The 19,086-nt window shown below is 36.7% G+C and overlaps 1 long non-coding RNA gene across 1 annotated transcript; it reads right to left on the reverse strand.

Annotated features, from left to right (window-relative positions):
- Positions 1-10,832: 10,832 nt before the first annotated feature.
- Positions 10,833-14,599, reverse strand: LOC131019518 (uncharacterized). The gene is made up of 4 exons (XR_009100320.1): positions 14,283-14,599; positions 11,325-12,293; positions 11,006-11,231; positions 10,833-10,882 (listed from the first exon to the last, which is right to left on the reverse strand). It is a non-coding gene; the product is annotated as an uncharacterized LOC131019518 (long non-coding RNA).
- Positions 14,600-19,086: the final 4,487 nt, after the last annotated feature.

Here is a 19,086-nt window from a genome sequence, read left to right on the forward strand (position 1 = left end):
CCAATATATATATATATATATATATATATATATATATATATGTGTGTGTGTGTGTGTGTGTGTGTGTGTGTATGTATATATTTTGTTGGATCCCGGAAGGTCTAGAATAGGTGTATGGGGGATACACCTATAGGCTATTTTTCAAAACACACGAGACAACCTTTAGAAGTTAACTGATACTGACGAGTTTGAAAGATGTAAACAGTTAAAGACGATATCAGTTAAGCAAAGGGTGAAGACTGATACTGAAATAACTTCAGTGAAGATATCAGTTAAGCACTAGGCTTTAATTGATATACTCGAAGAGGTTCAGTCTTAGATTTGATCAGAGGAGTGTTATGAATCTTACTGACTATCCGAAGATTAATTAGTTAAACTAATAACACTGGCAGCTGAAAACTTATCTTTTGAAAAAGCCTTTTTAATAAACACGTTGTCAGGTTTATGTTTCACTTTGCAGTTAATCAGTTTCAGTTAAAGACGTTTGAGCACAGATAAGAAAGTAAGAACTGAAAGTAATAAACGACAAATGAATTTTACGTGGTTCGGAATCCAATTCCTACGTCCACGGTCAGTTGATCACACTGACAAACACACTGGCTTATGCTTACGGGTGCACAACAAACCTTGAACTAAAAATACACTTTTCAGTACCAACACACTAGGTTGAATTTCTCAATCACTTAGCACGCACTGGGTACTAAGATCTCTTTGGAGTCAGAACACTGGTCTGAACTCCACACAACTCAAACACTCTTTTTCGCTCAGTTGAAAGGAGGTTCGAAAACTACCAACAAGATCACAGAGAACATGCTCTCTGTAATCGGTAACTTAGGCTTTGGAATAATACTATTTGCCTAAGGTTCTAAGAGAATATGTGTAATCAGTAGTAGACTGATTTTGACTTTAGAATTCTCTTCTTCGATTCAAACTTTGAAAGGCTTTGATTGGCTGAGTGGTGATTTCGGCAGCGTTTCAGCTTGTGTATTTGAATCGGTGAAGATTGAAGTGATCCTAGAGCTCTATTTATAGGAGAGGTCTTGAATAGATCCGTTGGCGGAGATGGTCTTCAAGAATTCATCCGTTGGTGAGTAATTCGAATTTTGCTGAGGCTTCAATCTTTGAGGTTCCTTGTTTGGTGAGAAACGGCTACTCAGGTACAGGAGGTAAGGCACCTCTGAAAAGGTAATCACCAAAAAGGAATGCTCTGCAGAGAAAGGACGATCCTCTGTATCTCTGCATTTAATGCGGCTGTACTTTGAAGTGCATGGCTTCCTTTAAATTTCTGGAGTATCAGTTCGAGGAAGACATTTAACTGATACTTGACTTTAGTATCAGTCCGCTGAATCTACGTGACCTGCATTAATGAATCAGTCATAATTGATTTTTCAATTGAGAAACTCATTTAGTCAAATATTAGTATTTGACTCTGCCTTTAATCGCGAACAATAGTCGAGTTCTTCAGTATTTAGTCTTTAGTCCTTCGTTCTTCATTCTTCATTCCTCCGGTCTTCAGTCTTCAGTTTTCAGAACACTAAACAAACTAGAAGGTGAACTCCAACACTTGAGTTCGAAAGGTTCTAGTCTATTACAAGGAAAACCTAAGGATTTTGGTATCATCAAAACTAGAGCTGGCAAAACGGGCGGGCTAGGCCGACCCGGCCCGGCCCAACGGGTTTTTGAGATTTAATAGGCCGGGCTGGCCCGGCCCAAAATCGACCGGGCTGCCAATTTTCAGGCCCAGTCTAGCCTCGATCAGGCTACCGGGCGATCGGGCCAAACCCGCCCAATGATATAGCAAAAATTCTCATTCTTGAAATCAGATACCCAACACATCATCGATGAAGAAACTCATACACCTACACCTAATATGTAATGCTCACATAAGAAATCAAATAGAATAAATTTTTATTAATTATACAGAAAAGAAATAGAAAGAAAGAAAAGGGGAAAGAAGGATGTATGATTGCTAGATAGGAGAGGAGAAGGGGGAGCCGACCAGAGTCGCCGGGCGTCGTCGCGCCGCGGCGGCAGAAAAAGACGGATAGGAAGGTAGTGGAGTCAGCGTCATTCGTCAAAGGCCGTCTGGCCGAGAACGTGAAAGAAGAGAGAGGTGGCGGTGGCTGGGAGGTGCTAGATCTGGAAAAAGGGAAGAGCGGCCCGACGATGGTGGCTGTTGAGCTGTCGTCGTCGGCTAAGGGGGGCAGGCTGCTAGAGGGGTTAATTCTAGTAGGAGAGATGGGAGATTAGAGAAGGTTAGAGAGGGAGAGATGGAATGCCGGGCTCCGATGACGGTGCCGCCGCGAGGAGGCGGCAGAGGATCCAGAATGGAGAGGGAAGGGGGCTGTAAATGTGTGCGTGTGTGTGTTGGTGTGTTTCTGCATTAGTTTAAGAGAGAAATAGTAAGGAGAAGAAATAAAAGAAAAGATGGGGGGAAGTATGGGAAAGCTAGAAACTAACTAAAATATCAAAAAAATTAAAAATAAAATAAAAGAGTGGGCGGGCTTTTAGGCCCGAAAACCCCGGGCTTTTTAGCCCCAAAGCCCGGTAGCCCGGCGGGCTGATTGGGCGGGCTTTTTAGGCCCGGGGTTTTTTGGGCCTATATTTTGTACAACCCAGCCCAACCCTAAATACGGGCGGGCCGGGCTGGCCTGTCGGGCCAAGTTGATTTTGCCATCTCTAATATCAAAACTAGGGCTAGGATATTTCATTAAGTTCAATGAAGACCACTCCCCTACGTGGAGAACGAAGACCGAATCGTGTGCGTTGATTATATGATATCTAACGGTTCTGATTTATTTTAATATTCATAAGAATTTCAATTGTTTTTTTAGCAGGAAGGATAAGTTAGTAATTAATTTTCAACTCATATTCGTTTATTGAGAACGTATCTACCGAAATCTTGTAATTATGGAAAATTATTATTAAGATACGTCAGTTACAGAGAAAACACAATCACATAATATTGCTCTATCAGTATTGTTCGGTATATTTTTTGTGAAGAAGACGGAAGTTCAATAAATTATTTCAATGGAGACGGAAGGTATGTGCAAAAAACTCGAATTGCGGAACACATATATTAATATTCATTGCTGATCGGATTACAAGGTTGTGCTTGGCATGTTATTGATGAATCGGTTTTTTACTACAGTTAGTAATCCATTAAGAATGAAATAAGGTTATTAGTATTCATGGTTTTCTTGTTCGAACAAAACAAACATGAATAAGAAGAAAAAAAATTGCATAGGAATACATTGAACTCTTGATTAAAAACATGAACATATTATCTGATGTTTGTTATATATTGGGCATGAACCTATGTCTGCACAAGGCGCCGATATTTGGATTTAACAGATGTTTGTTCTTTTCGATGTCAAATATTTATATATAGGGTGCAAATTTTTATATCGTATTGTTTTATCCAGTTGTCACCATCAAAACAGTGGTAAATTAGTCAAGTTCGTAATAAAAGAGCTTCGAACCAATTATTCTATGAATTTTACTTATCTAGTGGATCTTTTCAAATCCTGTTTCACTACTGTTCCTTGGCGTTTCCTTAGCAGGTGGAGAAAAATTATCCAGGATATTGATGGCTTACACATCACGATTTCCCATATCTTTCAAGAGGGGAACCGCGTTACAGATTTTTTGGCTTCCTCGATGGCTGATGAGGGTTTCAGGCCTTTTATTATTCCTGATATTATGCAGCTGGTTCGGGATGATCGTCGTGGTCTTCCTTATGTTCGGATCATTTCTTAGGTTTCGCATTCTTGAGGGACGTTTTCAGGTTATGCTCTTTTTACCTCTTCTCTTTTTGCTTGTTTTTTTCTCTGCTTGCTTGTTTGGGTTGTGGGGAGTTAGATCCTCATCGTGGGTTCGCTTGCTGGTTATTGAGTAGTCCAACACTGCTGGACGTTTCACCGTTGAACTCTGGTGTGTGTTTGTTGTGGTTGTTGTCCTGGTCTTTCTTGGTTTTTACTGTCCCTGGGGTGCTATGAGACTAATGTTTTGGATGCAACAGCTTAGTGAGCAATTTCTTGATGTGATTTGTCTAGTAGATGTTATGGGGAGTGTTTTCATTGCATTGCCTAATTTCTTTCTCTGGTGTTGATCGGCTGTTTCAGTTTTGGGTCTCTGCTCCTCTTAGGTTACTTTTGATCTTCATGAGCATGGGAAACCACATGGGATTATTTTGGATTACCTCCGAAAGTGTCGATCCCGTGAATTTGACCTATTTTAATTTGGCTTCTTGTCAAGGTTTATGCTTGTTCTGTATGGTTTTGAGACAGACTATAAAGGCCAATGTATTAGGAAACTCACTTATAACGGAGAATTGGGTCTGAGCGAATAGATTTGAATCAGCTTGTTGTTGCATCTTAAAGCCTTAGCTTGGCACAACTTTTAGGTCTGTATTGACCTTGGGAGAGCTGGATAGGAAGGTGCTTTGTTTGGTTGTGGGTTCATCGGTGTTCCGCTTTGGTTGGTGTGGTGGTTACTTTGTACCTGCTTTTGATCTGCTTTTTGGGGATCTTCTTCCTTGTTTCTTATTTTGGTGGGTTTGTTCCTTGGTTTTGTTTTGGCTGTGTTTTCCGTGTCTGCTCCTCTGTGTTTTTTGTTTCAAGTGGTGGTTGCTCCTGGTGGTTGCCACTGGCCTCTTCGTACGATCGTGCGGGTTGCTGTTTGGTTGGGGTGTTGCTGTCATGTCTGCTTTTGGTGGACTGTCTTGATTTTTTGGTTTGTTCTACTTGTTTGGGTTTTTTCGTTTCTGGTTTGGGTGAACTGGGACTCCTAGGGGTGATGGTTAGGCCGGAGCTCCTGAGGTGTTCCTTCTCCTTTACCCGCCGCCAGTTCATTTTCTGTTTCTAGACGGGCACTATTTTTCCTTTTTTCTTTGAAGAGATTTTAATGATGCCTGGCCCTCAGTCGCATTTGTGCACTCTTGGGTCTAAGTTTTCTTTCTTTTTTAATAAAATTTCTATTTCAAATGTATAGTTATTCAGAATAATTTAATAACAAATAAATTAAAATATATATGTATCATAATACCTTTTGTGGTCTGTAATACCCTTGATTTTCTTTGCCTGACATCTTTGAATCACCGAAGTGCATCTATTAATTTTATGTACAAACACAATTTTTATCAATGTATTGTATTATATTATAATATACTAATTAAAAACAATATATTTCATACAATTATTGAACATTTTAAAACCTGATATGAACTGATTTTACTTGAAGAATGAGGCGTTTCAAAAGGTCCTGAAACCTGTGAATGTCCATAAACACATCTTAGTGAACAAAACCATAAACAGAAACCATTAATTTATAAAAAAAACATCATGTAACTATACCTCGCTGTGAATGACAACTTCTTCGTCCGCATCACACAGAATGAAGCTTGGGATATCTATTTCTTTTCGGTTAATGATCTTCTTCTTATATATCGCTTCTAAGGTGGTAGCATCCATCCAAACATAAAACTCTTCTGGGTAAACTATATCATCATCCAAATCCACAACAACAGTATTTGGACATTCAGATTTAGGATGATTTACCACCAAATGAACACCAGTGAGTTTGAACACCTCTTCAACACTATCCTTAAATGTTTTTTGTTGTTTGTTAGAATAGTTAATGCTTTCATACTATCTGCTATATTCTTAGCATCCTCCACTAGTTTCTTGGATATAACAAATTCATCAACTACACCTAATGCCATTCCACAACTTACAGTTTGTTTATTCTTTGAAATATACCTAGGTGGCAATTTAAGAGGCTCACTCAACTTCCCTTTTCCAAATTTAGGACGATTGCTTTCAATTCGTTGACGTTCCCGTAAATCATTGCTAGACCAGTTCAACAGAATTGGGAATAGTCTCTTAGTTATGGCGCCGGTTATGTTGATACGATCAACATAAAAAAGCTGGAAAAAAAGTCACATGTTTATCATTTATTTAAATATATCTTAGACTGTATCATAATAATAATACTAAAAACTAATCCAAAAAAAGTAAAAATATATTTTTAAGCTTGTACTTACCACCAAAAACAATGATGGACCTATATACATCCTTAAATCATATCCACCCCATGTCTGTCTATTCTCAACCAAACTCTTTATCATGTATTCTGCTCAATCCCATTTATCAAGATTCTCAACATCAAACAGAGTAGTCAGAATGTGTGGGTGCACCGTTCCATTGGAAAAGCTCTCAAACAGGGAGAAGCACATGGCAATCATGAAGTGTCTTTTAAACCAAACGCCTCCGTTCTTGCAGCGAACCATTTCGTTCAACAGAAGCCCAATCTTTATTTTGTCCCGATTCTCAACACCAAAAAAAGAAACCCATTCATCAAAGAGGTCATTACTCATATGACGTTCAAATCGTTTAATTTTTTTAACTCCTTGTGGCACCCCAAATACACGATAAACATCATCTACCGTAACCTTAACTCTAAAACTAGGACTAATTTCTAGCTCACAAGTTTTAGGGTTAAAACTTTTCAATGCCCAGTATGCAATTCTACCAGGAAGCTCTTTCACCTTTAAATCAAGTATATTACCAAACCCAGTGTCCCTAATAGCATTTTTCTGTGCAGAATTTAGTTTCAACAATGTATCATGAAAAGAAGCAAGTGTTGTTCTTGTGTTTAAAGATACAAATCTAGATTTTATTGTATGCGATGCAGGCCTAACATGCATGGTTGTGTTCGTTGTTTCCTTTCCATTATCCTCATCAAGAACAATGTATTCCTTCCCAACTGTATCTCTGGCAGCGACTTGACAAGCATTCTTCGAGTATTGTTTGTGATAAGATGATGCTTTGTATATATAAAACACATAAATTAAGTATTATACATTGCAAAAATATGTATTAAATATGATCACAAAAAATATCATATCACATTTAGGTGAATGGAACATACCATTAGTTATGCCAATTTGAGTCAGTCGACTAGCAGCACGGAATGAAATTGGTCTTTTGCCTTAGTAAAAATAGAAAATATAATACTTTATATGGTTAGAATAATGTATGACTATATCTACTCCCTCTGTCCCAACTTTTTGTATCCACTTTTAGTAGTAAATACTACTAAAAGTGGATACAAAAAGTTGGGATGGAGGGAGTAATAAATAAACAGTTAGTTTGCATTTTACCTTTATCATTTCGTGCATTGTTTGGGTAAATTATCTTCTTTCGTTTCTTGTCCAGAGAAATCGAAGAATCACTTGGTGTATATGCCAAAATCAGAATATATGTTAAATAAAAAAAATGCAAATCTAAACAATGAAGATTTCTAAAGTTCACGTTACCTGGACCTACAATCTCATTTTCAAGGCACAGGTTCCATAACTATGATGAAATAATAAAAAAGAAAGGTATAGCGTAAACAAAATGATGACATTACTTTACACACCATACATATAAATAATCAACATCTAAAGAAATAATTTTAATATACTTAATCATACGTAGAAACTTCCAAAGGAAAAAACTATATACATAAAAAAAGAACTGAATGATATTGTCTACATAAATCGCTTTGTAGTTCATTGAAAAAAAATACCCTGTCTTCCTTTTCAGTTAGTTCATTGCTGAGTAATATTCTACAACAAAATTTAATGTACTCAATATATTGTACGAGATTGAAATTCACCTTTGTGGATGATTCTTTTTCTTGAAGATATGTAAGAATTTGGATTCGCCGTCTTTCTTGTTTCAGAAATTCTTCTTTGTTATCACAATAAATAACCCCCTGCAATAGCGAATAGCGCCGCATCGAGCAGAACAACTGATATTCTTTGCACGAATTGATTCGCCTGTGAAAATATTCGATGAAAACCTAGTAATTTCATCCATTCAGTCGAATTTGTTTAGCCCAGAATGGAAATGGAGAGATTTTCGGGATTTGATCGGCTGGAAGATTATCTCTGAAATTCATATGACAAATATACCCTTATCGTATTTAACAATTAAGAGAAATTAATATTTTAATTCATAAAAAACCGATTCAGAATAATCATGGTCCGTTGATTTAAGTTTTATGAATGCACCAGATCTGGTCTTTGTTCTCTACATAATATAGTGGTTGTCATGGAATGCAACCCTATATGTATATATATATATATATATATATATATATATATATATATAGGGGAGGGCTAGAATAAAAACACTCTTAAGTGTATAAAATATAAATGATTTTCAGCCCTTAGATCATCAAGATCTACGGTTGATTCGTAACCCTGTTGGATGAATTCGTGGTCCTGAGTTCGAATCCCAAAGGTAGCAAAAAATTATTTTTCACAATTCGTAACTATGTTTGATGAATTCGTAACCCTGTTGGATGAAATTCGTACATTAAAAAACGTTTATATTTATATTTTAAGAAGTGTTTTTACCGTAGCCCTCCCCTATATATATATATATATATATATATATATATATATATATATAGGGGTGGGCTAGAATAAAAACACTCTTAAGTGTATAAAATATAAATGATTTTCAGCCCTTAGATCATCAAGATCTACGGTTGATTCGTAACCATGTTGGATGAATTCGTGGTCCTGAGTTCGAATCCCAAAGGTAACAAAAATTTATTTTTCGCAATTCGTAACCATGTTGGATGAATTCGTAACACTGTTAGATAAAATTCGTACATTAAAAAATGTTTATATTTTATACACTTAAGAGTGTTTTTATTCTAGCCCACCCCTATATATATATATATATATATATATATATATATATATATATATTTTAAACAATCAATATAATACTCCATATATATATATATATGTATATATATATTGAAATTGTAGAAACATATATGTCTATCTATTTTTAAACAATCAATATAATACTCCATATAATCCTCCGATAGAAAATAAAAGAAATATAAGAAATGATTTAATATATTAAAATTTTAAATAATCATAACTATTTCATTTTAAATCTAGTTTTTATATATTAGATATCAAATTTAAGATCTTTCATGATCTTAGTGACATATTGTATATTTTATCCAATAACACCTTGTTTGATATTGGATAACGGTATGGCCAGATTAATAATTTATGGTTACCTTTCGTAGATTAGTTGATTTTATTACCCATTATTTTATGTTTGATCCATATAATAGATAAACTAGTAAACAAAAGTTAGTGTTTGATAGCCCACCACGTCTTCCATATAATTAAATTAAAAGACACTAAAGCCCATTCATTAATTAACTATTGCCCACCGTACCCTCTCAATATTGCCCACGAATATATCTGAACTCCTACATCAGTTATAAATATTATCGCGCCAAAAACTAGGGCACAACAATACATAACGTCTTCGTTGGTGGCATCGCAGCTCTGCGAAGATTTTAGCAGCTTCGACCATGAGTTCCACAGCGCAAGGTATGTTACGCATTAGTTCTATAAAGTGTCGTAATTTTTACTTTTCGTTGGTTATTTGTTTTTACCGGATTCCTTAGAATGAAACTTGTCGTCCAAATCTTTTTATTTGCGACTAATTCTCCAAATTTGTATTAGCAACCCCAGGACGTATGATTCCCCAGATTTGTAGCGAACGTTTTTATGATAAGAAATCCAACCGAAGTTAGTCCTCTATGTTCATGCAATTAGTTTCTCATAACATGGTTTATAAATCATGTACCTTGTTGTTGAGATTGCATAACTTGTGAAATCTATTATTTGGTGGAAATGGAGATTCAGAAGTCTCGGACGGTCGTTAGATCTGTATATTATTGGTTGAAACAAAATTTATCAAGTAGCTAATAAAATCCATTTTGCTTTTGGTTTCCATAATATCTGTGTCTTGAATGAATGGCGTAAAAATTCTTGTAAGCCAAACATTCTTTGTGGTTTTTACACATGATATGAATTATTTAATGAACTATATCAGAAAGTACCAGATTTGTTCTTGGTGGTCGGCTGAACAAAACCGACAAGACTCGTCGCAGCTGGGCAACGCGGGAGGAAGAGGTCCTGTTAGCTGCCTTGAAAGAATTAGTGGAGCAAGGTTGGAAGTCCGATAATGGATTTCGCGCCGGATATTTAAACAAACTGGAGGAGGCAATGAAAAAACAATGGCCGACCACTGATTTGAAGGGAAAGCCTCATATCAATTCGAAAGTAACAATATGGAAGAAGAACTATAACTCGTTGTCTACAATTTTGGGTAAAACTGGTGTGGGATTCAACGTGAACGGCGATCACATGATTGACTGTAATGACGAACAATGGGAGGTGTTCGCCAAGGTAAATCTCGGCTGTTACTCTACTTTACAATGCATTCGAGTTTTACTTTATTTCTAATAAACTGAATTTCTATATTGTAGAAAAATAGTAACGCAAAAAATATGCGTTACAAGAGTTGGCCCTACTTGGATGCATGGATTGAAGTTTTTGGAAAGGATCACACAACAGGTGATGTAGCCGAAGATATTATGGAGGCAACACATGAGATATATCGCAACATCGACCGAAGTCAACCACAAGTCGGCGACGATTATCACGTTCCACTAGGTGACGCGATCGAGCAAATTGATATCGATGATAGTGTTAGCCAAACCCAAAAATCGGAAGCTGAAGTTCGTGGTCCCAGTAAAAAAAGAAAGCACGACGAGGGGGGCGATAGGATGTATGAGGCTTTGATTGAGATCAGCCGCTCAACTGATTCAAGACTTGACACTATTGCTGGTCGAATGGGTTATGACTTCGACATATCCAAGGCTAGAAATGAGGTCTTCGCACAGTTGGACTCAATCCCGGGTTTGACTCAAAAAGCAAAATTTGAAATAACCGATTTGCTTAGAAAACCATCACTATTTGCGTAACCATTGTCACACAAATAGTAATGTCCTAGTGAGACCCAAACACACCGAAGCAGAATATATATTAGACTTCTATTTAACATGATTCACACGCATATAGATGAACACAGTAATATATAATATTATGAGGAGTTGTAGTTGTAGTATGTACCCTTTGGAACCTTTAGACCGTGAGGCCTATTTATAGCGTCTCTCAATATTCTAGAGTCTGCTGCGGAACCTTCCCATCTGGATAAAATATAAATGAAATTCATTTTGCGGTCACAAACACCTAAAACATTTGTTGATATCTGTCCTTTCCTTGTCCTATAACGTGGTTTGTCGCTATTACTTACCATCACGTTAATGTAGGTGCCATCTAAGGCGCCTAGACAACCCTATACATAAAAACCAATAGAAAGAATTTAGTATACACAATAATAATCTTCTTCAGCTTATATTTACACAACCACGTATCTAAGACGGCCGACCTTAAACCATTGCCATCGAGGGTCTGTGCAATCATCGAGTACAGCTTCGGGTTTAGCTAAAAAAAGCTCATGCAACCTTATGATTGCTCCTAGGACAACATGTACATAATATGAGATAGTTTGACCGGAACGCCAAAAATCAAATCCCACTACCCTGCTTTTTTGTGATGGGCTATGACAGATAAGAACATTGCTACCTGTTCTTCCACGGTTACGAAACGACCATTTATTAACCCCCCTGTCCCGTAATATTCCGGCACAACCGCCCAAATGTATTACGATCCATACGCAAATTTGATAGGCAATCAATATCATTCATGCTTATCATCCGATCTAAATGCTTCACTTGGTCCGGCATTCTACTTATCATCTCCCATTTTAAAGGACTTAGCCACATATGCAAGGACAACACACAATTTCAGAATATGTACACGCAATATTTCTTGCAATAGCAAATACAATATGTCACTAACACGTGGACATTCTGCTCTAGGCATTTAAATAATAATGTCGGAATGAGTATACACAGAATCTGCAATAAAACGATAATAAACAGGTGTCAAATAAATCAAAACAACAACATATCTATTTTTGGATTTCACTAACAAATATCAATGAATCACCACTCAAAATATAAACACAAGTACTATTTATATAATTGAAATTTATTGAAAGTTATCCAATTACTTGTCATGTTTCTGCACTTCTACTAGAACGAAAAATCTGCACACTAGACACTCAAACTTTACAAACATCAAGTAATATCTGATCATCCTAATAAATTCAGAAGCTTAAAATTTAGGATCAAGTGTGAGCAGCCAACAGAATAAACCATTGAATTAAATCTATTATACATTCCTTCGTATATAGAAAAACCAAATTTAAATCACTTGCCTTGATTTGTTATCCAATACTCTATTCTAGGATGGTGGATGTTGTCCCTTGATCTGCTGGCTACTGGTGCTTCAACTATCAAAACAAGGAAATGTGAAAATATGCTCAAAGACCTAATACTTCAACAATATGATCAATACATAATCAGTAGCAATTTAAATGAAGATAAAAACGACGTGCTCGAATAAACTAGACTAGCAGCAGGACGTTTGTAGAGTGAAATTAATAGTGTCTAACTCTATTATGTTTCTATGGGACCCTTGCCCAAAACAATCCACACAAAATATAATATGACCCATTTTGAAGAAGGGGAAAAACAGCAGCAACTCGATAGATTTGAAAACAATAGAATCGAAAACAATTTGGTATCAGACTAGAACGACAACAACTCGATAGATATGAACCGAGCAAAATGCGTTAAAAAGATATAGAAATAACATGCTTTGATAATTGTTCGAAGCCCAACAATAATTTTGCTCAGAATCGAAATATAAACTGTAAGATTCAACCCTAAAAAAATGAAATCAAGAAAACACATCTCTCCCCAACATTTTGCACAAGTCGAAAACCCTAGGGAAAGCAAGTTTCAATGTAGCAAAGGCACGCTAATACGAATCCAAAAGAAAAAAGAACACGAACATGGATTTGGTGATTCAAGCTGTGGTTGCGATATTCGTACTTACTGTGTGTTAATTCTGCAAATATAGGGTGTAGTGGATAAAATTCGTATAAAGCCGAAACTATATGGTCCAGCTCAGCTCTGCCCGGCAGCGCTCAACGGATCAGCACAGCCCTGCCTGGCAGCGCTCGACGGCCCAGCTCAGCTCTGCCCGGCAGCGCTCGACGGATCAACACAGCCCTGCCTGGCAGCGCTCGACTGTGCAGTGCTCAACCAACCAGCTCAGCTCTACCTAGCAGCGCTCGACTGCCCAGCTCAGCTCTGCAGGGCAGTTCTCGACTGCCCAGCTCAGCTCTGCATGGCAATGCTCGACTGCCCAGCTCAGCTCTGCCTGGCAATGCTCGACTGCCCAGCTCAGCTCCGCCTGCAGCGTTCAACTCACCAGCACACCTCTGCCCGGCAGCGCTCGACTGCCCAGCCCGGCTCTGCAGGCAGCGCTCGACTCACCAGCACATCTCTGCCCGTCAGCGCTCAACTGACCAGCGCAGCCTTGCCTGGCAGCGCTTGATTGACCAGCCCAGCTCTGCCCGGCAGCGCTAGACTAACCAGCGCAGCCCTGCCTGGCAGCGCTCGACTGCCCAGCTCAGCTCTGTAATGCAGTGCTCAACTGACCAGCGCAGCTCCGCCCGACAACACTCGAATGCCGCATTCATCCATTTTAATGGGTGAAATACGTATAAGCCGAAACCATACGGCCTAACGGGCCAGCCCGGTAAAGCGATCTATACCACATTCATAGCATAAAGTCCTAATTAGGCCCATATTTGGGATATACGTGAACATAGTAGGAAAAACCTACTATTAATTCAATAGTGAATTGGGACTAGGTCAGAGAAGAGCCACGGAAGAACGTCTCCTGAAAAGTCGGAACCACTAGGGTTTCAAGGAGCATCCCAACAAACCCTAACCCTAGTCGCCTCCCTGCAGGCCCGTAACCTATATAAACTAACTCACTGACGCTGTCACAGAGATTCAGGCTCAGACTTACGATCTCTCACTCTGATTATCCCCCGCTCTCCCCGCTCTTCCGTTCCGCCTCCACGCTCTCAACTCTCAAGGGTTCCGATTGCTTGACTAGCCCCGCTAGCCCGGACGTTCGTCGCCCCTCATTCCACATCGCTCATCAGCTTTGATTCAACTTCCGGGACACCCCGATCTTCCGGATACTCCTTTTGCTATTGTCTTTTCCTTTATCATCTATTAATTTTCGTTACGTTAGTTACGTTATTATTTATATCAATTCACTGACTTGAGCGTCGGAGGCCCTTCCATCGAAACCCCCACCGGTGCTCTTCGGAGGGCTCTAACGTTGCTTGTGGTCTCAGGTTGCTAGTGCCCGCCGATCCAGACGTGTCTGACGTCACTTCCGTAATTGTCGGATTCACCCCCTACATAGGGTTCTTCGTTGAGTTTGAGGAGAAAGACGCAGAGAATCGCAAATGTGGAGGAAATTTCTATGTTGACGAATTTTTGTGTTTCAAAAATGAGGGCAAATTTGGATATTGGAAGTCATTTTACAAGTATGGAAAACGTATCAGAGGGGGGGTGCCAGTTGCGTTTTCCGGAGTGAACAGAAATATATGGCCGAGCCTATGCATTTTCCCGGACCATTCGTAATTCGTACCCAGGATTTCAAACACACATATATTGTTAGATACATTTGCTAATACAGCCTATAAGAGGATATCAAACATGGCCTAAGAATTTATACAAAAATAGTATAAAAAAAATTGAGTAAAGAATTAATAAATTACACGCTCCATACTTCTTTAATGTACAATTCTAAAGTTTGTTTAATAATCAATCAATTGCATAGGGATTTGAAAAGGTACGTATTTATGTAATTGTAATTTATAAATTTGAAAATAATTTAATATTCAATCAGTTAGATGAGACTATTGAGTTAGTGCTTCTTAATATAAAGTAAAATATTTCTTAATATAAAGTATAATATTATACACTATCATTTTTGTAAGAATTACATATTGTGCTATTAATAATTTTTTAAATATAAAATAAATGAAAATGCATAATTTGAAAAGTTAAAATATAAAATTTAAGACAAAATGAAAATTATAAGTGTTTCAAATATGGATTTTATTCTCTCAAAAAAAATATGGATTTTAGTTTTAAGGAAAATTCCATTACTTATATTTAAAAAATGATTTAGTATGTTTAAACTTTAAAATTGTCACAATTTCTCATTTTAAATATACTTTTTACATATTATATTAAATTTAATGTTCTTTTATGATTTTTGATTCAAGATATATATTATATTTCTACAAAATAAGAGAAATAAAAAACGAAATTAAAATTTTAAAATAATGATGCACATTAATAGCTACAATTGGCAGTTTGAGGTTCTCAAAAAACAAAAAATTCAGTTTGTATATGATTAAACTTGTCGGCAGTTTGTTTTTGTCTTTTTAATGGTCATCAACGTTTTCTTATTTAATCGTGGATTGTAAATTTTTTTCAATTCCAAATTTACCATTCAAATTGATTTTATTGATATTTACTTCTCCATATATATATACTAGCATTTGCATCTTGTGCAATGCACGGGAAAATATTTTTAATTTTTATATTTATATAAAATTAATATTAATTCAATTATTATACTTATAAATATAATAAAAAATAATTTTAATTAAATATATTTGAATTGAATATTGAAAAAATAAAAAATTTGATATTATGAAAAACAAAAACAAAAAAATAAGTTTAAAAAATCAAAAATAAAATACTAATTTAAAAAGAATTAAAAATGTATTATTCAAAAAAAGATGAGAGAGGAGAGAGAAATTTATAAAACTTTAATATTTAAATAAATTTAATTGTTACATTTTAAATAAAATATTTTCATAAAATACATCATATTAAAGCTCTTATCGTGATCTTTAATTTGATATGCATATTAAATATTTTATAATTAATCGAATTTCATAATTTTGGAAAGAAATGTAACAACAAATAAGAAGTTAAAGAAAATGAAAATAAAAGGAAAAATATATGGTTTAAACATAAACCTTCAATTTTATTATAACTACAAAATTGGTACTCAATTATGAAATTAATTTGAAATTGATTTCAAATTGAAAACTCCCTTTTTAATATAGTATAGATATATAGATACTTAATTAAAATAGAATAATAAAAATAAAATTACACTAATTTTCTAGGACTCAATCGGACCAAGACGAGACCAAATGTGCTCCTCCAAATCTGAAGTGAGGTGAACATGTATGTTGCAGTCTCGCATAGAGGCTTGTTGAGCTACATACGCTCGAAATTTCGGCGGAGCTCCGATGTAAGGACGAGCTACGGCTGAGTTACTTGAAGCTTCATTGGTAACCTCTTCTTCCCATTCCGATACATACTTGCTGGGAACTTAATGAAATATTCAATCCCTAATTTTGATGATACCAAAACTCTTAGATCTTCTTGTAATAGACTAGAACCTTTCGAACTCAAGTGTTAAAGTTCATGTTTTCTAGTTAGACTGCAGTTCTGAAGACTGAAGACCGGAGGACTGAAGACTGAAGACTAATGATCACTTAACTGAAGATAGCTGTGAAAAGACAAAGTCAAATACTGAAGTATTGACTGGACAAGAGTCTCACTGAAGTATCAGTTATGACTGAAGTATTAATGCGGACCACGTGAAATTAGTGGACTGATTCTCAAGTCAAGTATCAGTTGACATTCTTCCTCGGACTGAAACTCTTGAGTTAAAAGGAAGCCACGTACACAAAAGTACAAGCCGCATTAAATGCAGAGATATTGAAGATCGTCCTTTCTCTGCAGAGCATTCATTTTTGGTGCAAACTTTTCAGATGCGCCCTACCTGCTATACCTGAGACGCCGTTCTTCACCAAATTAGGAACCTCGAAGATTGAAGCCTCGGCCAAATTCAAATATCTCTCACAGCAGATGAATTCTTGAAGACCATCTCAGCCAACGGATCTATTCAAGACTTCGCCTATAAATAGAGCTTGAGGAACACCACAATCTTCACCGATTCAAACGCACAAGCTGAACTTCTGCCGAAATTGCAACTTAGCCTTCAATTGCCTTCAAAGTTTGAATCGAAGAAGAGAATTCCCAAAGTCAAAATCAGTTTACTGATTTCACACTTTCTCTTAATATCTTAGGCAAATCCTTGTTCTATCCAAAGCCTAAGTTTCCAATTACAGAGAGCATGTTCTCTGTAATCTAGTTGGTATTTCAAACCCATTTCAACCAAGCAAAAAGAGAGTTTGAGTAGAGAGGAGTTCAGACCAGTGTTCTGACTCCAGAGTTCTTAGCCACCCGCTGGAAAAGGCATTTGTGTCTTAGCGTGCTAAGAAAGAGCGAGAAATCCAACCTAGTGTGTTGGTGCTGGAAATTCTATTTTCAGTCTAAGGTTTGTTGTGCACCCGTAAGCACAAGCCCAGAGTGTTTTGTCAGACTGATCATCTGGCCGTGGACGTAGGAACTTATTTTTCGAACCACGTAAAAATCCTTGTGTTCTTTATCTGCTTTCAGTTATTCTCTATTTGCGCTAAAATTATTTGATAACTGAAACTGACTAATTGAAAAGAGAAACTAAGGATTTTATTAAGTGACAAACTTTCTTAAGGCTATTTGAACTAAGTTTATTTTCCGTTGCTAGTGTTATTAGTCTAACTGATAAATCTTCGGATAATCAGTAAGATTCATAACACTCCTCTGTTTACGTTCAAACTCGACTGTAGCCTCATCTGGACTGAAGTAATCTGACTGATTCAGTTAACGGAAGTCATCCACTGATATTATTATCAGTATCAGTCGCTAGCCTCTCTTCAACGGAAAACATATTTTGTGACTTAACTGAAACTTTCAATTGATATTCTTATCCAAAGCTTTTCAGTATCAGTTAAGTTCTCTTATCTGTTCAAACTTCATTTTTCGTGAAGAATTGCCCCACATGTGTATCCCCCCCCCAATACACATGTTCAGTGTGTTGGATTTGTATACTGCAAGCAAGAACCTTTTATGCTTGTATACAATGATTCATGTGTTCACTATTTGATCTCCTATCTGATTGGGTTCATGATTGCATATGTATGTTCTTTATCTCTATATAAGTAGATTATATGGTGTGTTGTAGATCACAGAAGACCGTATAATTGGAATAACCTTAAGAGATATAAAATTATCACAGCCGAAATAACTCTAGGACAAGTTATTGGTTTAGGCTGCGGTATAGATGGAAGCAGTCTGTCTTGGCTACTTATCTATACTGGTACGTTATTACGTATTGATTTGACCAACAGTGAGATATATTCTTCTATCTGACTTAAGTGAAGAATTAAAGATCTCGGTGACTTATAAGATCTTAATACTAATAAGGTTTCAGGTATATATGTTGATTCGTTCATCACTTTGATTTACTATGGGTGAGAGTTATATAGTAACTTGAGTACTCTGTATCTTGGGTGATAGCGGTTAATATATGATATCTGATTATCTGTATTGGTACTCGTATCCGGTATAGGATAATGACATCCCCTTAAGGAGCTCAATAATGTTTATTGCGCTAAAACCCTGCAGGTTGATTAAGTTCAGGCGCAATAATAAGGTTTGAGTGGTACTGCTTAAGGATTACAAAGAGATTAATTAATTAAGGCTGTCAGAGCTAGCTATAATTAATTAATGGATGTTGGATATTTTAAATACGAGGATTTAATAAGTCTAAATACAAGCCCCGACTCATCACCGTCAATAAAGGGGTAAGTCAGTATCGGTTCTCTAGTGGAATGAACTGATATTTATAAATTAATTATGGTCTGGGCTGACCATAGATAAATTAATTTATTTGAGGCCCATCTTTATTCCTTGTATCTGGTCCCTGGACTGGCCCAATGTCTCCTAGCCCAAGTAGGGCTAGAAATCGCCCAGGCCTAGTAACTGGCGCCCCCTCCTCTGTTCTGTATTATAAAATACAGCTGTCAGCTCTCAGGAAATACACACTGATAATTATTAGGGTTTTTGAGAGCAAAGGAGGCGCAGGAAACGTGGGTGATTTCTAACTTGGGACTTTCATAGCTCATTGTCCATCCAACGGTGAAAGCTGAGCGGGATACAGTCGAGAAGATCAGAACTGGAGTCTTTCGATACGATCATCAACGACCTCTGCATCCTCTTTACAAGTAAGTATTCCTA

This window comes from Salvia miltiorrhiza, chromosome 4 (genome assembly GCF_028751815.1).
Source record: "Salvia miltiorrhiza cultivar Shanhuang (shh) chromosome 4, IMPLAD_Smil_shh, whole genome shotgun sequence".
Lineage (NCBI taxonomy): Eukaryota > Viridiplantae > Streptophyta > Magnoliopsida > Lamiales > Lamiaceae > Salvia > Salvia miltiorrhiza.